Genomic DNA, 20,517 nt, shown 5'->3' with positions numbered 1-20,517 from the left:
ACCCTTACCCTCTGCACTCAACCCCCATAACCATGCAGTATATGCACCCTGAAGTGCAGGAATCGTTAAACAGCACTCCAGACAGGACATATGCAAACTTGTGACTGTACAGTTCACCAACCCACACCCCTTCCCTCTTGTGTTCATGAAATGTTGTGTGTCTGTCTGTCTGTCAAGGAATTTTTTTTCTTTACAATAAAACAATTCTTGGCTTTGAAAACAGTCTTTATTATAGCAGATAGTGAAAGATACCTTAGCCCAGTAAAGAAAGAGGCACTGCAAATCATTTTAGGGATAATAGAATAACAGTGTAAACAGTGCAATTCACTCCCATGCAAGTCAGCAAACATTACTGTTGGCTTTCAGCCTCAAATTCTTCCCTCAAGGCATCCCTAATCCTTGAAGCCCTGTGCTGGGCCTCTCTATTAGCCCTGCTCTCTGGCTGTGCATATTCAGCCTCCAGGACTTGAACCTCGGTGGTCCATGCCTCACTGAATGTTTCACCCTTCCCTTCACAAATATTATGGAGGGTACAGCAAGCGGATATAACCGCGGGGATGCTGCTTTCCCCCAAGTCTAGCTTCCCATACAAGCAACGCCAGCGTGCCTTTAAACGGCCAAAAGCACACTCCACAGTCATTCGGCACCGGCTCAGCCTGTAGTTGAACCGGTCCTTGCTCCTGTCAAGCTTCCCTGTATAGGGTTTCATGAGCCAAGGCAGTAACGGGTAAGCGGGGTCTCCAAGGATCACAATGGGCATTTCGACGTCCCCTACTGTGATCTTCCTGTCTGGGAAAAAAGTCCCTGCCTGCATCTTCCTGAACAGGCCACTGTTCCGAAAGATGCGTGCATCATGCACCTTTCCAGGCCAGCCTGTGTAAATGTCAATGAAACGCCCGCGGTGATCCACAAGCGCCTGGAGAACCATAGAGAAATACCCCTTTCGATTAACGTACTCTGATGCCAGGTGGGGGGGGGGGCAGAATAGGAATATGCGTCCCATCTATTGCCCCTCCACAGTTAGGGAAACCCATTTGTGCAAAGCCATCCACCATGTCCTGCACGCTCCCCAGAGTCACGGTCTTTCTTAGCAGGATGCGATTAATTGCCTTGCAAACTTGCATCAAAACGATTCCAACGGTCGACTTTCCCACTCCAAACTGGTTCCCGACCGACCGGTAGCTGTCTGGATTTGCCAGCTTCCAGATTGCAATAGCCACCCGCTTTTCCACCGTCAGGGCAGCTCTCAATCTTGTGTCCTTGCGCCGCAGAGTGGGGGCGAGCTCAGCACACAGTCCCATGAAAGTGGCTTTTCTCATACGAAAGTTCTGCAGCCACTGCTCGTCATCCCAGACTTCCATGACGATGTGATCCCACCACTCAGTGCTTGTTTCCCGAGCCCAAAAGCGGCGTTCAACGGTGCTGAGCATTTCTGTGAATGCCACAAGCACTTTGGTGTCACACGCGGCAGGAGAATCGATATCGATATCATCGTCAGACTCCTCGCTGTCACTTTAGAGCTGAAGGAATAGCTCGACTGCCAAACGTGTTGTGCTGGCGACACTCATCAGCACAGTCCTCAGCAGCTCGGGCTCCATTTCCCACAGAAATCGCGATTCACACACAGAGTAAAACAGAAAGACACTCACAATGGCGCCAAACGTTGCCGGAAAGACAGAATGCTGGGATGTGAAGCGATGCACCACGGGGCGTTGGAACAGGAAGCGGAATGACCCACACACTTCCTTCCCCTTCCCACAATACTCAGCGCCAAAACGGCGCCAAAACGGGACGAGGTGCTCTGTGGGATAGCTGCCCACAATGCACCTCTCAATACAGCGCTGGAAAGTGCTGCAAGTGTGGCCACACTGCAGCGCTGGTAGCTGTCAGTGTGGCCACACTCCAGCGCTGGCCCTACACAGCTGCATGACCAGCGCTGTAACTCCCAGCGCTGCAACTTGTAAGTGTAGCCAAGCCCAGAGGTTATATCTACCCTGCAATTAGACACCCACAGCTAGCCCCTGCCAGCTGACTCAGGCTCACGGGGCTTGGGCTAAGGGGTTCTTTATCGTAGTATAGACATTCGGGCTCGGGCTGGCGCCTGGGCTGTAGGATCCTGCGAGGTGAGAGCCAGTCTGTGTATTGAAGATATAACCCTACATGGATGTTTTGGGGAAACATTTTTGTCAATTGATGACACCATTCTTCAAATCCTGCCGTTTTTGAACCTAGGAAAGCAAAGATTTTGCTGGTGGTGAGCACAGACATTTCTGAATAGCTTCCAGCATTTCAGCTTGGCACAGGGAGAGTCTGCAGCACGTAAAGGAATCAACCTCATATATCTGGAATGTAAGGAGTGGCTGTTTCCCAGAACTCTGCTCCATCCATATTGGAAGCTACTTGTCAGTACTAGTGAACTGTGCATCTACAGAACACTCACTTAAACCTTATCAGAGTTGCCTTGAGAAATGTTAGCTGTGTGCTAATACCCCCAATATATGACAAAATGTAACATCTTTCAGAAGAAAACTGACTGGTACACTGGATGGTCATTAACTTGCTGTGTTGCTAATGGTTCCCAGCTGTTAATTATCACTGCTTCTGTTCTGTTCCAGATATTTGGAGGAAAGTGGTGGGAGTTGGGGAGTTAGGAGTTTATTTGGGATAAAAAAGAAATGCTTGTTTCTTCTGATTTTTAAAGATATATAAACTGACCCAAATATGTGTTTTTTTAACTAATCAGAAGACATGCATTTCTTTGTACACACATTCACACACACAGAGCACTTTTAGCTTCCTCTAAAAGTGCTAACTAGCTTGTCATTTCTCCTAAAAATTACAATGACAGTCCTAGTTATTTTTTTAGATAGTTATCCCTGCTGATTTCATCCCCTCCACTAACTTGCTAGGTGTAAGGCTGCCATTAGATTATCCTACAACATAAAGTGCTCCCTGCAGAGTCTCTCATTATGGGAGCACATTCACTACTAACTGCTCTTGTTCCTTGATGAGGAAAAGCTGCTCTTCTGGTGACCACTGATCATTTGTGCAGATGAAGTTTCTGCCCTCCCTAGTCTCTAGAATCATTGGTGCTGGGAAAGGGCAGGATGGTTTGGGATGAATGAAAAAAGCCTCAATTTTTACCATACGAGATCCCTCACTGTGAATCACAAACTCATACGCTGCAGCAAGCGTGCATACCAGTTTGTCTGGATTTTCTTGTCTATTCAAACATCATTGAATCCCTCTGTAATACAGTGCTGCCAGTGGAAGTGCAAAGAGAACAATGATTAGATTGCCTAACAGCCTGGCTAATTTCTCAGGACATTGCTGAGTTCTCAACTCCTTCTTTTGCTAAGGAATTTCTAGGCTCAGGTTAACCACATTTACCGTCAACCTAGTCTCCTGTTTGAATTGGTTTGGTCTGTAATTTACAATGAAACCTAAACCCTTGGTTACGTCTGAGTCAGCGCTCTGGCAGATGACGCTGTAATCAAAATGTCACTGCAAGAGTAACCTTACACCCAGTGACCAAAGGATCTAGGTCTCATGACTATTGTAATATTTTTGGAGCTGAACTTAACAAACTGTACAAAGCACTGGTTCAAAGGGCAGCCCCATCACCTGCTCCTTAGGGTATGGCTACACTGGTGAGTTGCAGCGCTGGAAAGCCTCCACCAGCGCTGCAATTAGTAAGTGGCCACACCTGCAGGGCACTTCCAGCGCTGCAACTCCCTGGCTGCAGCGCTGGCCGTACACCTCACTCAGCATGGGGAATAAGGATTCCAGCGCTGGTGCTGCAGCACTGGTCATCAAGTGTGGCCACACACCAGAGCTGTGATTGGCCTCCAGGGTATAAGGATGTATCCCAGAATGCTTTTATAAATTACTCTCTTTGTTTTGTTATGCAGCCTCTCTTTGTTTTGTTATGAACGAGCTCCAATCGGAGCTCCGGAGCTCCGTTGCTTATCTAAAAAACAAACAGAGCTCCTGTTTGCTGTGATCATCTGTACCTGGCTGTAAACAATCAAATGAGAGGCAGGGAGGGAGTGAAACAGTGGGGAGTCGTGTTGGCTGCAGGCTGTTTGCAATTAAGAGTTAAGACTAAGGGGTCGGAAACATGTTCTGATTTTTCAATGCAGGAAGCTAAACACACAGTGTTGGCTCCAAAAATCCCCTCTCTCTTTCCCCCCGCTCCCTGTCACACTAGACCCCACTCCACCCCCCTCTTTTGAAAAGCACGTTGCGGCCACTTGAATGCTGGGATAGCTGCCCATAATGCATCACTCCCAACAGCGCTGCAAATACTGCAAATGTGGCCACACACCAGCGCTGGCCCTGCACAGCTGGATGACCAGCGCTGCAAACCGTAAGTGTAGCCATACCCTTAGTCTGTCTCTGATTCAGAAACCTGGAGGTGGGTCACCGGGATGAAGCTGCAGAAGGGACAGGGAAGGGCGAGTTATACTATGTGCATGGGGAATTCTGGGACAGGGGGTAAAGTGGGTGAGAGTCAAGGTTAGAGTGCTGGCACTTTCCCCCTCCACTCAGACATGGCTAGTTAGTGTTCTGCTGAGTCCCAGGTGACTGGGAGCTCCATGAATCAAAGCACCTAGGGCCTGATTCTGATCTCAACCTGGTAGAAATCAGGAGTAATTTCAATAGTGTCAGTGGAGTTATACAGGTATAGAAACCCAAGTCAGACTCAGGTCCAAAGATTCAACAGTCAGATTCAATAGCCACACTGCACTGCCCCAGCATGCACTGGGCTCAGTGACCGATTTTCTAGGAGCAATATCTTCTTTGGATGTCCCAAAGTTCTGATCAGTGGAGGAGGCGGAGGGGGTGTCCCCTGGGAATTAGACATGTGTCTGCACCTCATCATTCTCTCTTCCCCTGACTCTCCCTGCGGTGGTGGGATATTCCCCTCTTTGTGGGATTCAGAAGGAGCTCAGAGGAGCAGAGCCATGGTCCTGCCTACTCCTATCTTCTTTGGGGCCCCAGGAATGGAGCAGCCCTTGTGTTCCCGAAATGCAGGCCCTGCAATTCAGCTTAGATATTACACAGGGAACACAAGGGAGGGAGAGTGCTTTCATCTCCCATCCCCCTGAACAGGTGCCAGGCAGGCCCTAGTCCAAGGTGAATATACTTCTATAAAACCATGACATGAAAATCCACTGCATGAAGCGCTGAGAGCATTTCCCTTATGTCAATTATTTAAAGAAAAGTTCAGATTTGTACAGGTTTATTGAGTATTCAAAATATTAACAAATGTTGGACAAAGAACTTCATAATTCAGGTCCCAGTATGGTGAAACCAGAATGCGACACTCCCCTTATTAGGCAAGAGACAACCTCTTTGTATTCAGCACTGATCTGCTCCACCTTCAGTGGATCAATTTTGATCAGTTCTTTGAGTGGTCGCCTAGAAGAGATTTCGCTATAATGAGGCTCTGATCCTAAGTTATAAAAATTTATTAAAGCTATTGTTTAAAATCAAATTTACACAGGTTAAGAGGGAAGGTACTGTACATCTGGGGTCAGGCTTGAGTTATGAGAGATTACAAGTATCGGTTGCAAGATTCACAAGATACATACATATCACATAATCAGCATAGACCCAGATTGAGGTGCGGGACTTTTTAAAGAGTCAGTGGATAAGTGGTCTCGGGTATGCCACCCATAGAATGTATTTAGACCCAAGTCAGTATTGGTGTAAGGAATAGGTACATGGGTGGGGTGCGTCCCTTGGTTCATCAGGGGAGGAAGTGGGTTATTTCCCTGACTGGAGGTCTCATTTACTCATCCTAGTACTGACGGTGTCCCGTGATGTGCTCTGTGTAGATGTCTCTGGGCCACCTGATAGTGTCGGACACTATGAGCTGTCTCATGAGCTGGGCGTAGCACCGACCGGCTCCGCATGCTCTCAGCACCGGCTCTTTGTGGGGGTGCCACACGCCCAAGGCTCCTATGACCAGGGCATGGATCTGGACCTCGTAGCCCTGGGCTCTTAGGGTCTTGGCCAGCGGGGTGTATTTCAACACTCCCTTTTATCCCATTTTAAGGCTCCCATATCATGGCCAGGGTGGTGTAAAGCAGCCTCAGAATAGATCAGATCAGCCCAGGATTGCTTCAGTTCTGTAACATGTCCAGACATGTTCATCTGCACACAGAAGGACTAATTCTCATTTGCACTAAGGTCACTACGCCACTCGGACACTGGAAAGGGGAATTTAACTTGGGAACAAAATGTAAGTGTAACTTATGTCCACCTTAAGGCTCCATCATACTACCAGAGCAGGATAAAGTGGCTTTAGCTTTAGTATCAGGCCCAGAGACTTTGAAAGTAGCTCCATTTATTTCAATCCTTCTAATCAGCTTGCAGTGTCTAATTAAGCGAACGAATGACTGCATTCTGAAGACAAAACCTGGGGGGGCAAAGGATGACACTCTTCAGTTACTCGCTGCTCTAGGAAGGGGTAGAGATATAATGCACCTTTTTGTAAGGAGAGCAGAGTGGATTGTTATATTGCACTAATATCCAGTTAAGAAATGTATCCTCCCTCCCAAATTCCATTCTGCGGTGATCTGCCTGTATAAAATGCCACTCAATTCATTAGAAAGCGAGAGCCTCTTTTAATCTGATGATCAGATCAGAAGTCTCTCTAAAGTGGCTTTAAGAGGTTCAGTTGCCAGGGCAGTCCAGCTCTATGAATGTTGTCCATTATATTTTTTCCTGAGATGCACCAAATGAGGCCTTGCTTTGCTAAGAGCACGTTTAAAAAGGGCACCATGATGTCTGGTTTCAAAGAAGTAAATGGGTGATACAAACCGCACATGCAGATTTATTGTGACTTGGTTTTGTCAACACAGATCTGACTCGAGGGACAAAATATGCTGGTTCTGGGCAATTTGATTAAAAATTGCTGACAGTAGAGAGGAAGTCCCTGAAAAAAGAAAAAAAAAAGAAATTTCAGGGGAAAGCTGAACGAAGAGCTGCTGGAATTTCTTGAGATCCCATAAACTGTTATCATTTCTTTTTCACCAGTTCCAATAGTTATTTTATGGAAATATCTTGCACCAATGGGGAAAGCTCACATTCTTCCCAGGGTGTCTCAAAAGTATGTAGGGCCTTATAATGCGCTAAATGTGCCCAAGTTATAACAAAGGGGTTGTACAAAGAGAATGAATGAACAATCCCAATGTTAGGTAAAAACAGAGTAAGGACTTGAGATCTGGCCTAAGTTCCCTCTAAGCTGCGTGGCTGCACAACAGGCTAACAAGGGCCATGCACGCGGGGAGAGGCACCTCTCCCCCAGCCTCAGAGCTGTTGCAGCCGGGGAGAGGCAGGCGCCTCCCCCCAGCCCCAGTCTGTTGTTACAAGAGAGGGCTGCGGGGAGTCCTCTCTCCCTGCTGCAGCTCCAGGGCAGCCTGCACTCCAAACCCCTCATCCCTAGCCCCACCCCAGAGCCTGCACCCCCAGCTGGAGCCCTCACCCCCCACAGCCCAATCCTCTGCCCAGCCTTGAGCCCCCTCCCACACTCCGAACCCCTCAGCCCCACCCAGGGGCGGCTCTAGGAATTGCGCCGCCCCAAGCAGGGCGGCACGCTGCGGGGGGCGCTCTGGCAGTCACCGGTCCCGCAGCTCCGGTGGACCTCCTGCAGCCGTGCCTGCGGAGGGTCCGCTGGTCCCGCGGCTCCGGTGGACCTCCCGCAGGCATGCCTGTGGATGCTCCACCGAAGCCGCGGGACCAGCGGACCCTCCGCAGGCATGTCTGCGGGAGGTCCACCAGAGCCGCCTGCCGCCCTCCTGCGGCACGCCGCACCAAGTGTGCACTTGGTGCGCTGCGGTCTGGAGCCGGCCCTGGCCCCACCCCTGCCACACATCACCTCTGTATTGGTGCAGATAACAAAATTCATTCCGCACATGGATGTAAAAAATTAGAGGGAGCATTGGGTCTGACCCACCTATTTTATTGCTCCTTTCAAATGTTATATTTTCATCCTGTATCAAATGTGGCCTAGTTGCAGTGTTCCCCACTGCCATGTGGAAGATCCCAGCTGTCTCTTGGCTATTGGGCTTAGTGATGTGAAGGCATATGAAACCTCTGTATGGGTTATTGGTACTGGCCCTTTCCCCCACATGCTGTGGGTCTGCTACAATAGAGGCCTGCCTCTCCTATGATGGAAGGAGAAGGATCTGTACAAAAATGCTTCCCAGTTCCAAGGAAACTTCTGAGTTGAATATAAACAACAAGCCTTCCTGCCTAGCTCTTAATAAGTGTTCTGCACTAGTTACTGATTACTCACTCTGTGTATTAGCAGACAGGCAGTGAATCACTTGGGAGTACAACCGAAAACCAAAACATGTGCACAAGAAAGAACCCAGCTCAGCTGAAGAAGACCTCACCAGCCAGTAAATTATTAACTAAACAGAAAAATGTTCCATCACTCCCCTCAGAGCCTCCCTAAATGGACTGCTTCCCTCAGACAAAGTCCAGAAAATGATGCTGTCCAGTAAATTGGACACAGAAATGTATAATTTTCTCCTTGGCCAACATTTAAGCTGCCTAGAAAGATAGAGAAATAACCCACAACACCCTTTCAAGTAGCTATTTCTCACCAAGGATAGAAAATTCCTCACTCTGAGATACTGTAATATCAGAGTGAGGAATATCAGGAAGCAGAAGATAGTATCCTGGCTCATCCCAGACAACTAAACACCATTTTCATTTGCCCAAGTCCCCTTCAGTGTTTGGCTTTAGCTATTGCTCTTGCAGAACACAAGAGAGAGCTGCTTTTACTCCCTTTCAGAGAGGCATTGTGCCAGCAAACAGCTGGATTGGCAACTCATCAGGTGCCAACTGCCATAACTAATTTGCATTAAACAGAGCAGATTGTGGCCATAGAATATCAGGGTTGGAAGGGATCTCAGGAGATCATGTAGTCCAACCCCCTGCTTAAAGCAGGACCAATCCCTGGATAAATTTTTGCCCCAGATCCCTAAATGGCCCCCCCAAAGATTGAACTCCTAACTCTGGGTTTAGCAGACCAATGCTCAAACCACTGAACTACCCCTCCTTCCCTCCCTAATGATAACAGCTGTTTCTTCATAGAAGGATGGTGGAAGCTGACATGCTGGAAGGTAGCAAGGGCTCTCAGACCATGTTTGTTTGGCTTCCTTTCCTTATCACTGCCCAGAGATCCCAGGAGCTGAGGCCACTACTCTTGTCTTTCCCTCTGCAGCCTCCTGAAAGCCATTCCTCCCAGGAGAGTGTTCTTTAGAAATCTGTGGAGGGGAAATTTCACCTCCTGGCATTTCCCACTACCTCTACTAAGTTTTGCTGTGGGAGGGATACAATACAATCCCTACGGATCTCAATTTCCTTATCTGTAAAATAGGGATTATTTCATTTTCCCACTTTTAAAACGGGTTTTGAGATATTTTTATAAGAGGGGTGCTTGATTAGCTCAAATGGGTTTTTTTTACTTTATTTATTTCAAAATCATAATAGAAAACACCCTTAACCAAGGCAAATTTCATAACCTGATGTCATTTGGCTGACAGCCAAAACAAAGCATTATTCACAGTCCCAGAAGGGAAATAATTTTGAGGAATGCAGGGTGTGGGTCAATCTTTACTCCAAAGTAATGACATAAAAATAAAAATAAATATATTCTTTCATAGCCCGAAAATGAACATGTAACAGTAAACAGGCTGTGCTCTATAGGGCTGTAGGAAGCGACAATTCAGATATCATTTGATCTGAACCAAAGGAGCTACAATAGCTAAGGAAATGAATAAAAAATCATTGTAAATTACATTTGCCCACCTCAGGAGAGTTCAAGTCCCACGGGAGACTTTGGGCACTGTGCTGCTTTCTGTAGGGCTGACCGCGTTGCACAGTGTTGTGAAAACCGCTAATCTTCCCTATAGCAAAGTACATTGGTTGTTTGATGTTTGTACCTACTATAAGGAAGTGCTTCTTAGCATGCAACAGCTGAGTAGCGCACTCAATAAACGTTTAAAACCCTGTTTCCCTTTTTAGCTCCTAAACACTTTATTGGTGTTAACAAAAAGAAAAACTGTGCAAACTCCCTTCCGTTTTCTCTGTGTGTCTGTTTATGGAGGGTGGATGATCCTGTGCCCCTGCATGCCAATGGGGAGGAGGAGCTTTCTCTACCTCCTGGCAGCCATGTGTGGCTTGGGAGCGCAGGCATTTCACCCAGCTATTGTAGGCCATGGGCCCAGCCTCTCTGAAAGGGAGGAGAACAGGTAGGATGAAGGTGGGGCTATGGCCCTCCCCCACCTCTTTTGGAGATCAGGTCATGGCTTTAAGTCAAAGTGCCCAAGGCAATGGCTCAACAGGCTGCTGTAGTTAAGGCACTTCTGTTTCAAAGGCAGAGTAATGTGGCCAGTATTGTGTCTGACCACTTTTGACTCCCCTAACCCAACAGATGAGGGCCCCATATTGGAGCTGAGAGAAGCAAAGGGGGCCTTTGTATGAGACTGAGGGAGACGCAAACCCAGAGCAGAGCACCTTAACTACTCAGCCACTATTTTCCACACCCCTGAAAGGTATAGCAAAAATTCCTTCTGGGGTCTGATGTTTCAGTCTGGCCCCTCTGCATTCCCCACCCCCAGTGTGCACTGGGCATTAAAGCTGCAGTCTAGCCTGCAATATGAGGCAGTATCTTGTTTACATCCATGCAGCCTCACTGACTTCAGCAAAGGCAACAAATCCATCTCGGCACAGGAATGCCCTGTGAATTAGCCAAGAGTAAAACACAATGCATGTGGTTTCTTTTTAACCTCTGCAATTAGTATCTTTAAGGAAGGCAAGTTTTAAAGACAATGGTGAGATTAGTCAAAGAGACTGCAGCTAAATCGGCTTTGAAGACAAATCATGTTGTCAAGAGTAAGGCAGAATAGCCTTCTTCGAGAAAAACATGGATGCATAATTACAATGGGCCTGAGCTTTTGTCTTTTGCAAGCTCAAAACTCCACTGAACCCAGATGTAATGGAGAATGGGGCCAAACGTTTGTTGGGTAGGGTGTCTTTTATATAATTTCGTTGTTTTCAGATATTTTCTTAAAGGTATTAAGCCACTCTTGGTGAAACGGAATGCAGCCTTTTCACAAAGGTTCTGACTGAAACCCTTTTTGTAGCCAAGGACACAAAGTGAACATGGTCTTCATTAAAGGGATTTACTGATTGTTCTTTCAGTGAGAGGCCTTTACACACGATGGTTTCAGCTGAACTGAAGAATGTGTGACTCAGGGGGAGTCTGACATACAGCAGGAAGAGAACTGAAAGAACGGAGTCCCTTAGTTTTTGTCAGAGCACAGGGAAAAGAAGGGTGGAGAAGCTTTACTGAAGTTTAACACACTGGGAAAAATCAGAATAGTGCGTGAGTGCTTTTTTCTCCACTGCAAAAGTTTCATCGTTATTAATACCACTGCAATGGAGAACAGATCCGTATTATGTATATATTTGGGGGGGAGTTACACTTGCAAATGCAGATTTAGCTGGAAAGTAATGACAGAGATAATAATGAGAAACACACATTCTTAATAATGCATGAATGGTCTTTGCCCTCTCGTCCTATACGGCTCTAGTCTTATTACAACACATCTCATCCAAAAAAGCAAAAAAAAAGAGTCAAATAAAACAAAAAGAGTCTGAAAAAGAGGCTAATTCCTTTGCTTGAAATGGCCTAGCAACAATTGGTGTAGTAAAATAGAAGCAATAATTAATGATTACCCAGATCATTCCTACATGGGAAAAATCTGCCCACAGGGGCAGGTACCTCTACTGTTCCTTTTGTCTCACCCCAGTCCCTTCCAGCTACCTGTCACTATTCACTCTTCTTGGATTGTACGAGGCCTTGGTAAAGCAAGATAAAATAGTAAAATTTATTTCAGCAATTTCAGTTTGCTGCAGGAATTCTAATTTTGTGGCAAACGATGACATTTTACAAGGTCTACGCCACATCACTTCTCCAGTTATCTGTTTTTAATCAGGACACTTCTGCTTTACTACGGAATGAGGGAGACAAGGGAAGTGAGGTAATATCTTTTATTGGCTCACCCAACAGAAGTTGGTCCAGTAAAAGATACTGTTTCACCCACCTCTCTGTCTCATACCCTGAGACCAACATGGCTACAACATCACTGCAGACTAACTAAGAAATGTACCAATATGCAAAAAGCATGCTTATAGAAATGTGTACTTTTATATGCATGCACTTTTCCAATACCCAAAGGCATGCTAGGTTTATAAACACTGTATTAGAGATGTAATAAAGTTTAATTTGGTGAAAAAATAAGAACCCCCAGCTGTCAAAGATCTTATTTTCAGGGATAGATCAAAAGTCAGATCTGGTATCTCTGGGGGTGAAAAAAGATACTCTGGCATCCTTCTCCCAGGAAGTAAACTGACAGTGGATTTGCTTCATGAAAAAAAGATCAGCTGGGCTTGGCTGAAAATGCTGGGAAGAATTTTCATAGAATTTCAGAGTTGGAAGGGACCTCAGGAGGAAATCTATTCCAACCCCCTGCTCAAAGCAGGACCAATCCCCAGACAGATTTTTGCCCCAAAATCCTTAAATGGCCCCCTCAAGGATTGAATTTACAATCCTGGGTTTAGTAGGCCAATGCTCAAACCACTGAGCTATTCTGCCCCCATCTTTGGGTGAGAGAAACTTCTTTAGACAGGAGGGTAACTTGTTAGTGAGTTTAGGCCATAAAAGCATGTTATGAATTTGTTTTATATGTAACTCTTTGTTTCCAATATTTGTTTGCTATCATAGGAATCCCTATTCTTTGTTAAATAAATCTATACTTGCTTTCTTTCTAAACAAACATAAGGGCTGTGTGTGAAGTGAAGCTGTATTCCAGGGGTTCTCAAACTTCATTGCACCACAATCTCCTTCTAATAACAAAAATTACTACACGACCTCAGGAGAGTGGACTGAAGCCTGAGCCAAAGGGCTTCAGCTCTAGGCAGTGGGCCTTGGCCTGGCAGTGGGGCTTGGGCTTGGGCTTGGCCCCAGGCTTTGGCTTCAGGCCTGGACCCCAGAAAGTCTAAGTCAGCCCCGGGCGACCCCATTAAAATGGGGTTGTGACCCACTTTGGGATCCCAACCCACAGTTTGAGAGCCACTGCTGTGTTCCAAAGTGAACTAGTAAGCTGTGGTGTCCTGTTCCTTTGGGACAGCAGGCTTGGTAATTCTGTGAATGTCCAGTGGCGCAGGGGCTGGACACTACTGGGGATGCGTGGAAGACTCAGGGTTGAAGTGTGCCCATCGCTAACCTGTGCAGGGAGAGCGAGGCCTGTGGAGGCCTGAAGGGGAGTGCTTGTGTTGCCGATAGCTAGTGGTGTCAGGCACAGACAAGGCACACTCATGCTCAGGGGCGGCTCTAGGTATTTTGCCGCCCCCAAGCATGGCAGGCAGGCTCCCTTCGGCGGCTTGCCTGCGGGAGGTCCCTGGTCCCATGGATTCGGCGGCACGCCTGCAGGAGGTCCGCCAAAGCCGCGGGACCAGCAGACCCTCTGCAGGCATGCTGCCGAAGGCAGCCTGCCTGCCGCCCCTGCTCATGCTAAGGGCAGGTGGTAGCGAGATGCCTCAAAACCCTGGGTACCCCTGGGGAGTGTCACAATGAAGAAATGCAGTGACTTGGTCTTATCAAATGGAGTTAGGAGTCAAACATATTGTAATACATACATGTAATCAACCTCGCTTGGGCCATCAGCAGGGTTCAGACCCAGAACCTTCAAAGACAAAAGCATAAGTGTCTGCTGCTTGAGCTAAAGGACTAAGGCCTACCTGCAAGCACTGACAGACTTATAAACCTCTTCTGTGAACCAGCCTCTACATGTGAGACAGAGGCCCACCCCTTTCCTAGTGTGGACTCTATACCATTACTACAAAACTCTAATTTGATGGATTCACCCAGATTCTGCTAAGATAATCCTGGCCACCCTCAGAGATGATTCCAGGCCAGCAACTCGGCACCAAATCACTAAGTTACTGCAAGACATTATAATAGCATTTATCCCCTTCATTCTGTGTGTGGGAGTCACGCTCGGAAAGATTCAGTGTGTGGCTGTCAAGCCCAGGAAAGATGACTTAGGTGTTACCAATTAAATGCTTCCAGAAAAGCAGGTACTGTCATGTTTGTGACAAGAAGTCAAACACAGAAGAGGCTGCCCTGGTCAGATCTTCCTGCTAGCACCTTGACCCACAACTTACTATTCAAACAATAAACCTTGCATAAATTGTGACTTCCAGATTTCAGTATTTTGGGCAGCTCCCCAGCTTGGCCACCTCTCACGACCAGCCCTGAGGAAAGCACATTGTTGAAAAGCACAGAACTAACTTCTGGCTCATTGCCAAAGACTAATTTGTTTAGAGGTCATTTGGCCTGCATGATGCAGCTCAGCATTGAATATATTTTCCTGAATCCAATCATATTGTAATGGAGGATATCAAATCATTATTTTAGATAACATTTCACACATGAGAGAGGCTATTCGATTTCATAAACCTGTGGTCACTTCAATCAGAGAAATGGCTACAAGTTCTGAAGTCAGGCACAGGCAACAGGAAAACGATATAGCTAAGCAGTGGTTTGTCAAAGATAATAGACTTACTTTACTGAGCCATACGCTGTATTTCTTGTGGTGATCATGCAGATGTAATCCCTCTATTACAGGGACTCTACCGATTTGCCTCAGAGTAAAGGTGTCACTTTCTGGGCAGCAGTCCTCAGGTTCAGGAGACGTGTCTATTAGATAGAACTTTATATGGGCTCTCCAGGGGGCAAGGTCAGGTACATGGCTAAAAAACACACAGTACCTTCCCCTGGGCACTGTGAGCGCAGGCTTTATTCTCCCCGGGAAACAAGCTGGTTGAAAAATAGCAAAAAGTGGACATTTTGAAAAAAGTCTCTCAGTTCTACAAGGAAACACAGAGTAACCCACTTACATTAGTGGAAACATTACTAATGAGTGGATGGTACAAGCAAAGGAAGGCAGTTCAATCTGAACAGCTTTATTTGAACTAACCGGAAACTGAAAACTGAGGGCTTGGCTACACTCGAAACTCCAAAGTGCTGCCGCGGGAACGCTCCCGCAGCAGCGCTTTGAAGTGCGAGTGTGGTCGCGGCGCCAGTGCTGGGAGAGCGCTCTCCCAGCACTGCAGGTACTCCACCTCCCCGTGGGGATTAGCTTACCGCACTGGGAGCCGCGCTCCCAGCTCTGGGGCACTGTTTACACTGGTGCTTTACAGCACTGTAACTTGCTGTGCTCAGGGGGGTGTTTTTTCACACCCCTGAGCGAGAAAGTTGCAGCGCTTAAAGCACCAGTGTAGCCAAGGCCTGAAAATTGTAAAATAAAAAGCCTAGATAAGCGACTCTACTATGGATAGGTGAATAATATAAACCCAGAGCTTCAGCTCCCTCCCGGAGCCCCAACTGAATGGAACCTCCTTATACAAAGGCTAGCTCCCAACACACAGTATGTGTTAGCTCCGTCACCTGAGTACTCAGTTACAATAAATGCATTCTTAAATGCACAAATGGTGGCCAGCTTGTAGATGGGGGGTGGTGGTGAAGGAGGAACTGCAAGGATGGAATAGGAGATGGGATGCACAAAGGAGGAGCAATAGGGCAGAGATTTCTCAGGAATCAGAGGGGCTCTGTAAGGGTGAGGTTCTGGGACCTGCTCTAAAACTTGGCAGGTTACAGAGATCCACTGCGGCCTGGTCTTCACTAGAAAACTAGGTTGGTTTAACTACGTTGGTCAGGGATGTGAAAAATCCACAGTCCCTAGTGATAGAGGGTATGGCTACACTGGCGATTTGCAGCGCTGGAAAGCCTCCACCAGCGCTGCAATTAGTAAGTGGCCACAGCTGCAGGGCACTTCCAGCGCTGCAACTCCCTGGCTGCAGCGCTGGCCGTACACCTCACTCAGCATGGGGAATAAGGATTCCAGCGCTGGTGCTGCAGCGCTGGTCATCAAGTGTGGCCATACACCAGCGCTATGATTGGCCTCCAGGGTATAAGGTGTATCCCAGAATGCTTTTATAAATTACTCTCTTTGTTTTGTTATGCAGCCTCTCTTTGTTTTGTTGTGAACGAGCTCCGATCGGAGCGCCGTTGCCGTTGCCGCTTATCTAAAAAACAAACAGAGCTCCTGTTTGCTGTGATCATCTGTACCTGGCTGTAAACAATCAAATGAGATTGCAGGCAGGGAGGGAATGAAACAGCGGGGAGTCGTGTTGGCTGCAGGCTGTTTGCAATTAAGAGTTAAGACTAAGGGGTTGGAAACATGTTCTGATTTTTCAATGCAGGAAGCTAACACACAGTGTTGGCTCCAAAAATCCCCTCTCTCTCTCCCCCCGCTCCCTGTCACACTAGACCCCACTCCACCCCCCTCTTTTGAAAAGCACGTTGCGGCCACTTGAATGCTGGGATAGCTGCCCATAATGCATCACTCCCAGCAGCGCTGCTAATGCTGCAAATGTGGCCACACACCAGCGCTGGTAGCTGTGAGTGTGGCCACACACCAGCGCTGCTCCTACACAGCTGGATGACCAGCGCTGCAAACTACCAGCGCTGCAAACTGTAAGTGTAGCCATACCCAGAGTTAAGCCGACCTAAAGTCCCCATGTAGACCAGCAGCGTATTATCGCCTTGGCCGACAAATTTGCAGGAGCGGCAAATTTATAATAGCATTTTCGTAATCGCGGCATCGGTGACACGATTCTACCAATCATAGCGCGTATTGAAACCACCAATGTCGGCCTGACGCCATTTAGTAAACATACTCGCGAGAATCCTAAACGTTAATAATATGACTGGAAGGAAGAAATGAAGCGGTTCTCAGTTTTCGATCCATGCACGGTCCCGCGCTATAAGCGAAATCACGCTATACAGACTCGCATTCAAGAGAGGGTCCACTGTACTTGTAATTTTATTTATAATAAAACTTGTAAATGTTCAATTATTTTAATGATATTTAGACTCATTTTAGTTCAAACGAATTTGTAAAACAAGTTCATATGGGGCCAGAGGAGGCAATTATTTCAGGGCCTAGGGGCGGCAAAATCATTAATCCGCCACTGATGTAGACAGCAGTAAGTTGATGGAAGAATTCTTCATCAACCTGGCTACTGCCTCTTGGGGAGGTGGATTACCTATGCCAATGGGAGAAACCCGTGTAGGTAGTGTCTACACTGAAGCACTACAGTGGTGCAGCTGCAGGAGCACTGCTGTAGCATTTTAAGAGTAGACATGCCCTTACACTTTCTACTGTTCTGGCTGGGGCAGGGATCCCCATGCTTCTGAGTTCCTCTGAGGCAGTTCCTCTGTCCCAATAAGGATCTCTCCTAACTTGATCTCTGGTCTGGTATTTTCCTTGAAGTGCTCACAAGCAGTGTACAGGGTTAGATTAGATCCCTAGTGTTAGCAGCAGGGACTGGAACTTGCAGAGGATAAAGTGAGAGCCCTCCATTTCCCATGCATTGCCCAGCTTAACTACCTCACATTTCAGTGCTACTTCTTTCAACCTTTTTCTCCCCTCCTCTTGGGGAAAAGTGACTGACTTTTCCTTTGTTTAAAAGACTCCATTTTCTGAAGAGAAGAGCTGTCATTGCTACAGTAGCTGGAGCCGAAGCCAATGCTCCAGTCAGAAGGCATGAGGCAAATTTGCAAATGGGACTGTATTTACATGAGCCCCTTTGGTATTGCAGTCTATTTGACCACCTGCTGGGAAGGAGCTAAAGAGGTTCTCCTACAGAGAGGACATTGGCTGACCTCTAGAGAAGGGAAGGGGCCACAAAGGAGCTGGGATCAACTAATCTCTTGGGACAACTCAAAAAGGGCAGGGACAAGAGACAGACAGGACTCATAAACAAATAGTAAACCCTACGAAGGTTACAGCAGAATTGAGTCAAACCATAAATACTTAACTGCCTAGGCCTCTATGGTGACTTTCCTAATGTTAAAAAAGATGTTGGAGAGATCATTGCTCCCATACTTTAACAACACTGAGCAAGTCACAACATTGCTGCATCATTCACTCTTGCACTTGGGGCTGTGGAGATGGGCAAGGGCCACTGAATTGTGTCATGTAAGTGAGGGATCTGTAGGAAACCCTGACCCAAATTTCACAGATCTCTGACCAAATGTGCAGAGGTGTTCCCCCTTCTGCTCGCTGGATGGGCCCTTCCTCCCCTTCGCCCCTAGCACATCTGGCATCTAGAAGTTCCATGGAAAGGAAAACAGGAGCTATTCAGAGTCAGAGTGGGACAGTCTACATAGCTGCATTTCCATCCTCCCCAACTCCACAGGATTTCTGCAGTCTTGTTTGCATCCAGTTCCTTGCAGCAGAAAAGGAACATAAGGGCTAGACTAGAGCACAACTTGGCAGGAAAGTGAAGATTTTATCAAAGGAGTAATTCAAGATATTATAAATCATCTCTTAATCTTGTTCTCAATCATGTTTTTCTATACATGTTTGTTTCTTTGTCGAAAAGTTCAGCATGCCCCAGTGGATATCGTTACTCCCAACATCCGAAGACCTAACAACTTTTTACTGTATTAAGCTTATCCTGACTTGGTTGTGGGATTCACCATAGTCCTTTCCACATTGTCATGAAGAGTAGCAAATAGTTAGTGCTAACCATTTGAAGTCATTGAAGTAACAAAATTACAAAAGAAATCAGATTGGGCAAAGTCCAGGGTGGAACTTGAGAAAGCAAAAACACCTAGCATTGGCTCCAGATATTATCTACACACCAGAAACATACTGATTTAACTAAATTGGCTTAGAAACTTCTGTAATTAAATTGGAAACCTTTATCTCAGTTTAAGAATGCCTTATACTGTTTTGGCTTAAGCTGGTAACATAAGCAAAATTGATATGAGGCAGGCACTCTTAAACTGGTGACATAGTGGTGGCCATACAAGGGTTTTGCACTGATTTAACTAAATCAGTTTCTAAAATGATTTGGGTACAACCTATGTGGGTAGGCCAGACCAAATCCTGCCCTCAGATATTCATTTGCCTCTTCCTCCAATTGACCTAAATGGAACTTGTACAAAGGCAGAATTTGGCCAAAGATATCCAGAATGTATATTCATATTCTGAGGAACTGAATTAACAAAAAACAAGTAAATAACAAAGTGATTCAATTTTTAACTAGCCAGTTCATCCCCAGTCTGAATATTGAAGATCCTCACAACTGGATTTTGCAATTGGCTCTTGAAATTAGTTGAAAGATTCGTAAGAAGGCATAGAGCCAGACTGGTCTTTATTGAATACAAGTCTGAGAAGGTACAAGAGCAGAGTTATTCCTTTTAAACTCAGGCATACCTGTGTTCACAAAAGGCTCATCTCGATGACAGATTCCTATGCACTGTACAATTCTTCCAGATTTTAACTTGTAAGACCTTCATTTGCAAAGCTGCTGCTAGAGGACATGAGAAGGGCTTTCCAGATCCAATGTTTAACATATGGTCAATATTCAACCAAAGCCTTTTATCTGGGAATAGTTTAAATATGTGCCTAGTTCTAGTTGCAGAACAGACAACATGCTTTTTAGATACTATTCAATTTTAGAATAGATACTATCATCCCAACAAATAGTATATATGTTTGTCCTGAAATACCTTGATCATTATAATCTGAAAGTTTGTTCCCCAACAGTAAAGACAACGAGGAGTCTTTCTGGCACCTTAGAGACTAACAAATTTATTTAGGCATAAACTTTCTTCAGATGCATGGAGTGGAAAATACAGTAAGCAGGTATAAATATACAGCATATCCATGTTTCCCAAAGATGACACATGTCAGAAAAAGGCCAGCGATCATGTGATTCCTGTGCGGGACCTTCTAATTGTATTATAAACTGGACAAATCATGCCCTCCATCTCTAGATGGAGAAGGTCCAATTCATGCCAAATTCTCCTTGGTTCCATTGCATAAGGAGAGGGGGAAGGAAAAATAGATCAGCCCTAGGAAGGCCACATGGGGGAATTCTGCACCCTCTGCTTGCCATGGACTAGTGTGTGTTGTGATATCTCTCCATAGAAATATAGAGGTGATTTGTGGGTGGTGTATGTGTGATATCATGATCAGTGGCTTGACAACTGCAGCATATGGATCTACTCATCTGGGAAAATAAGAGGGGAACACTTACCAGGGCTTCTTATAGTGTCATATACTGAGAAATATGCCCAAGATCCACACTTTAAACTGAACAACATACAATGCACGTTTGGCCTATATTGTGAAGGTTTTGCCAAAGCCACACCTACCTTTGAGACTCTGCCTGCACAACCGTGGGGGAAAATGCTGGATTAAATATTCAGGGACGTGGAGAAAAAGCTAATCGAAGGGTACTTGTGGGACAGTGGCTTCCAGAGAATATTTTTTTCTCAAGACATGCCTATTTCATAGAATAATGTGAACATTTTGCTAATACAACTATTACTCAAGTCTTGCCTCCTAT

General features: G+C 46.2%; 1 long non-coding RNA gene across 1 annotated transcript; it reads right to left on the bottom strand.

The window, feature by feature from the left end:
* Positions 1–5,279: 5,279 nt before the first annotated feature.
* LOC123365621 lies at positions 5,280–19,514 on the bottom strand. The gene is made up of 3 exons (XR_006577667.1): positions 19,380–19,514; positions 6,832–6,946; positions 5,280–5,424 (listed from the first exon to the last, which is right to left on the bottom strand). It is a non-coding gene; the product is annotated as an uncharacterized LOC123365621 (long non-coding RNA).
* Between the last annotated feature and the right edge of the window lie 1,003 nt (positions 19,515–20,517).

This window comes from Mauremys mutica, chromosome 3 (assembly GCF_020497125.1).
Source record: "Mauremys mutica isolate MM-2020 ecotype Southern chromosome 3, ASM2049712v1, whole genome shotgun sequence".
Lineage (NCBI taxonomy): Eukaryota > Metazoa > Chordata > Testudines > Geoemydidae > Mauremys > Mauremys mutica.
Note: the sequence above shows the minus strand (reverse complement) of the source record. Positions and strands in the feature narration are given on the sequence as shown.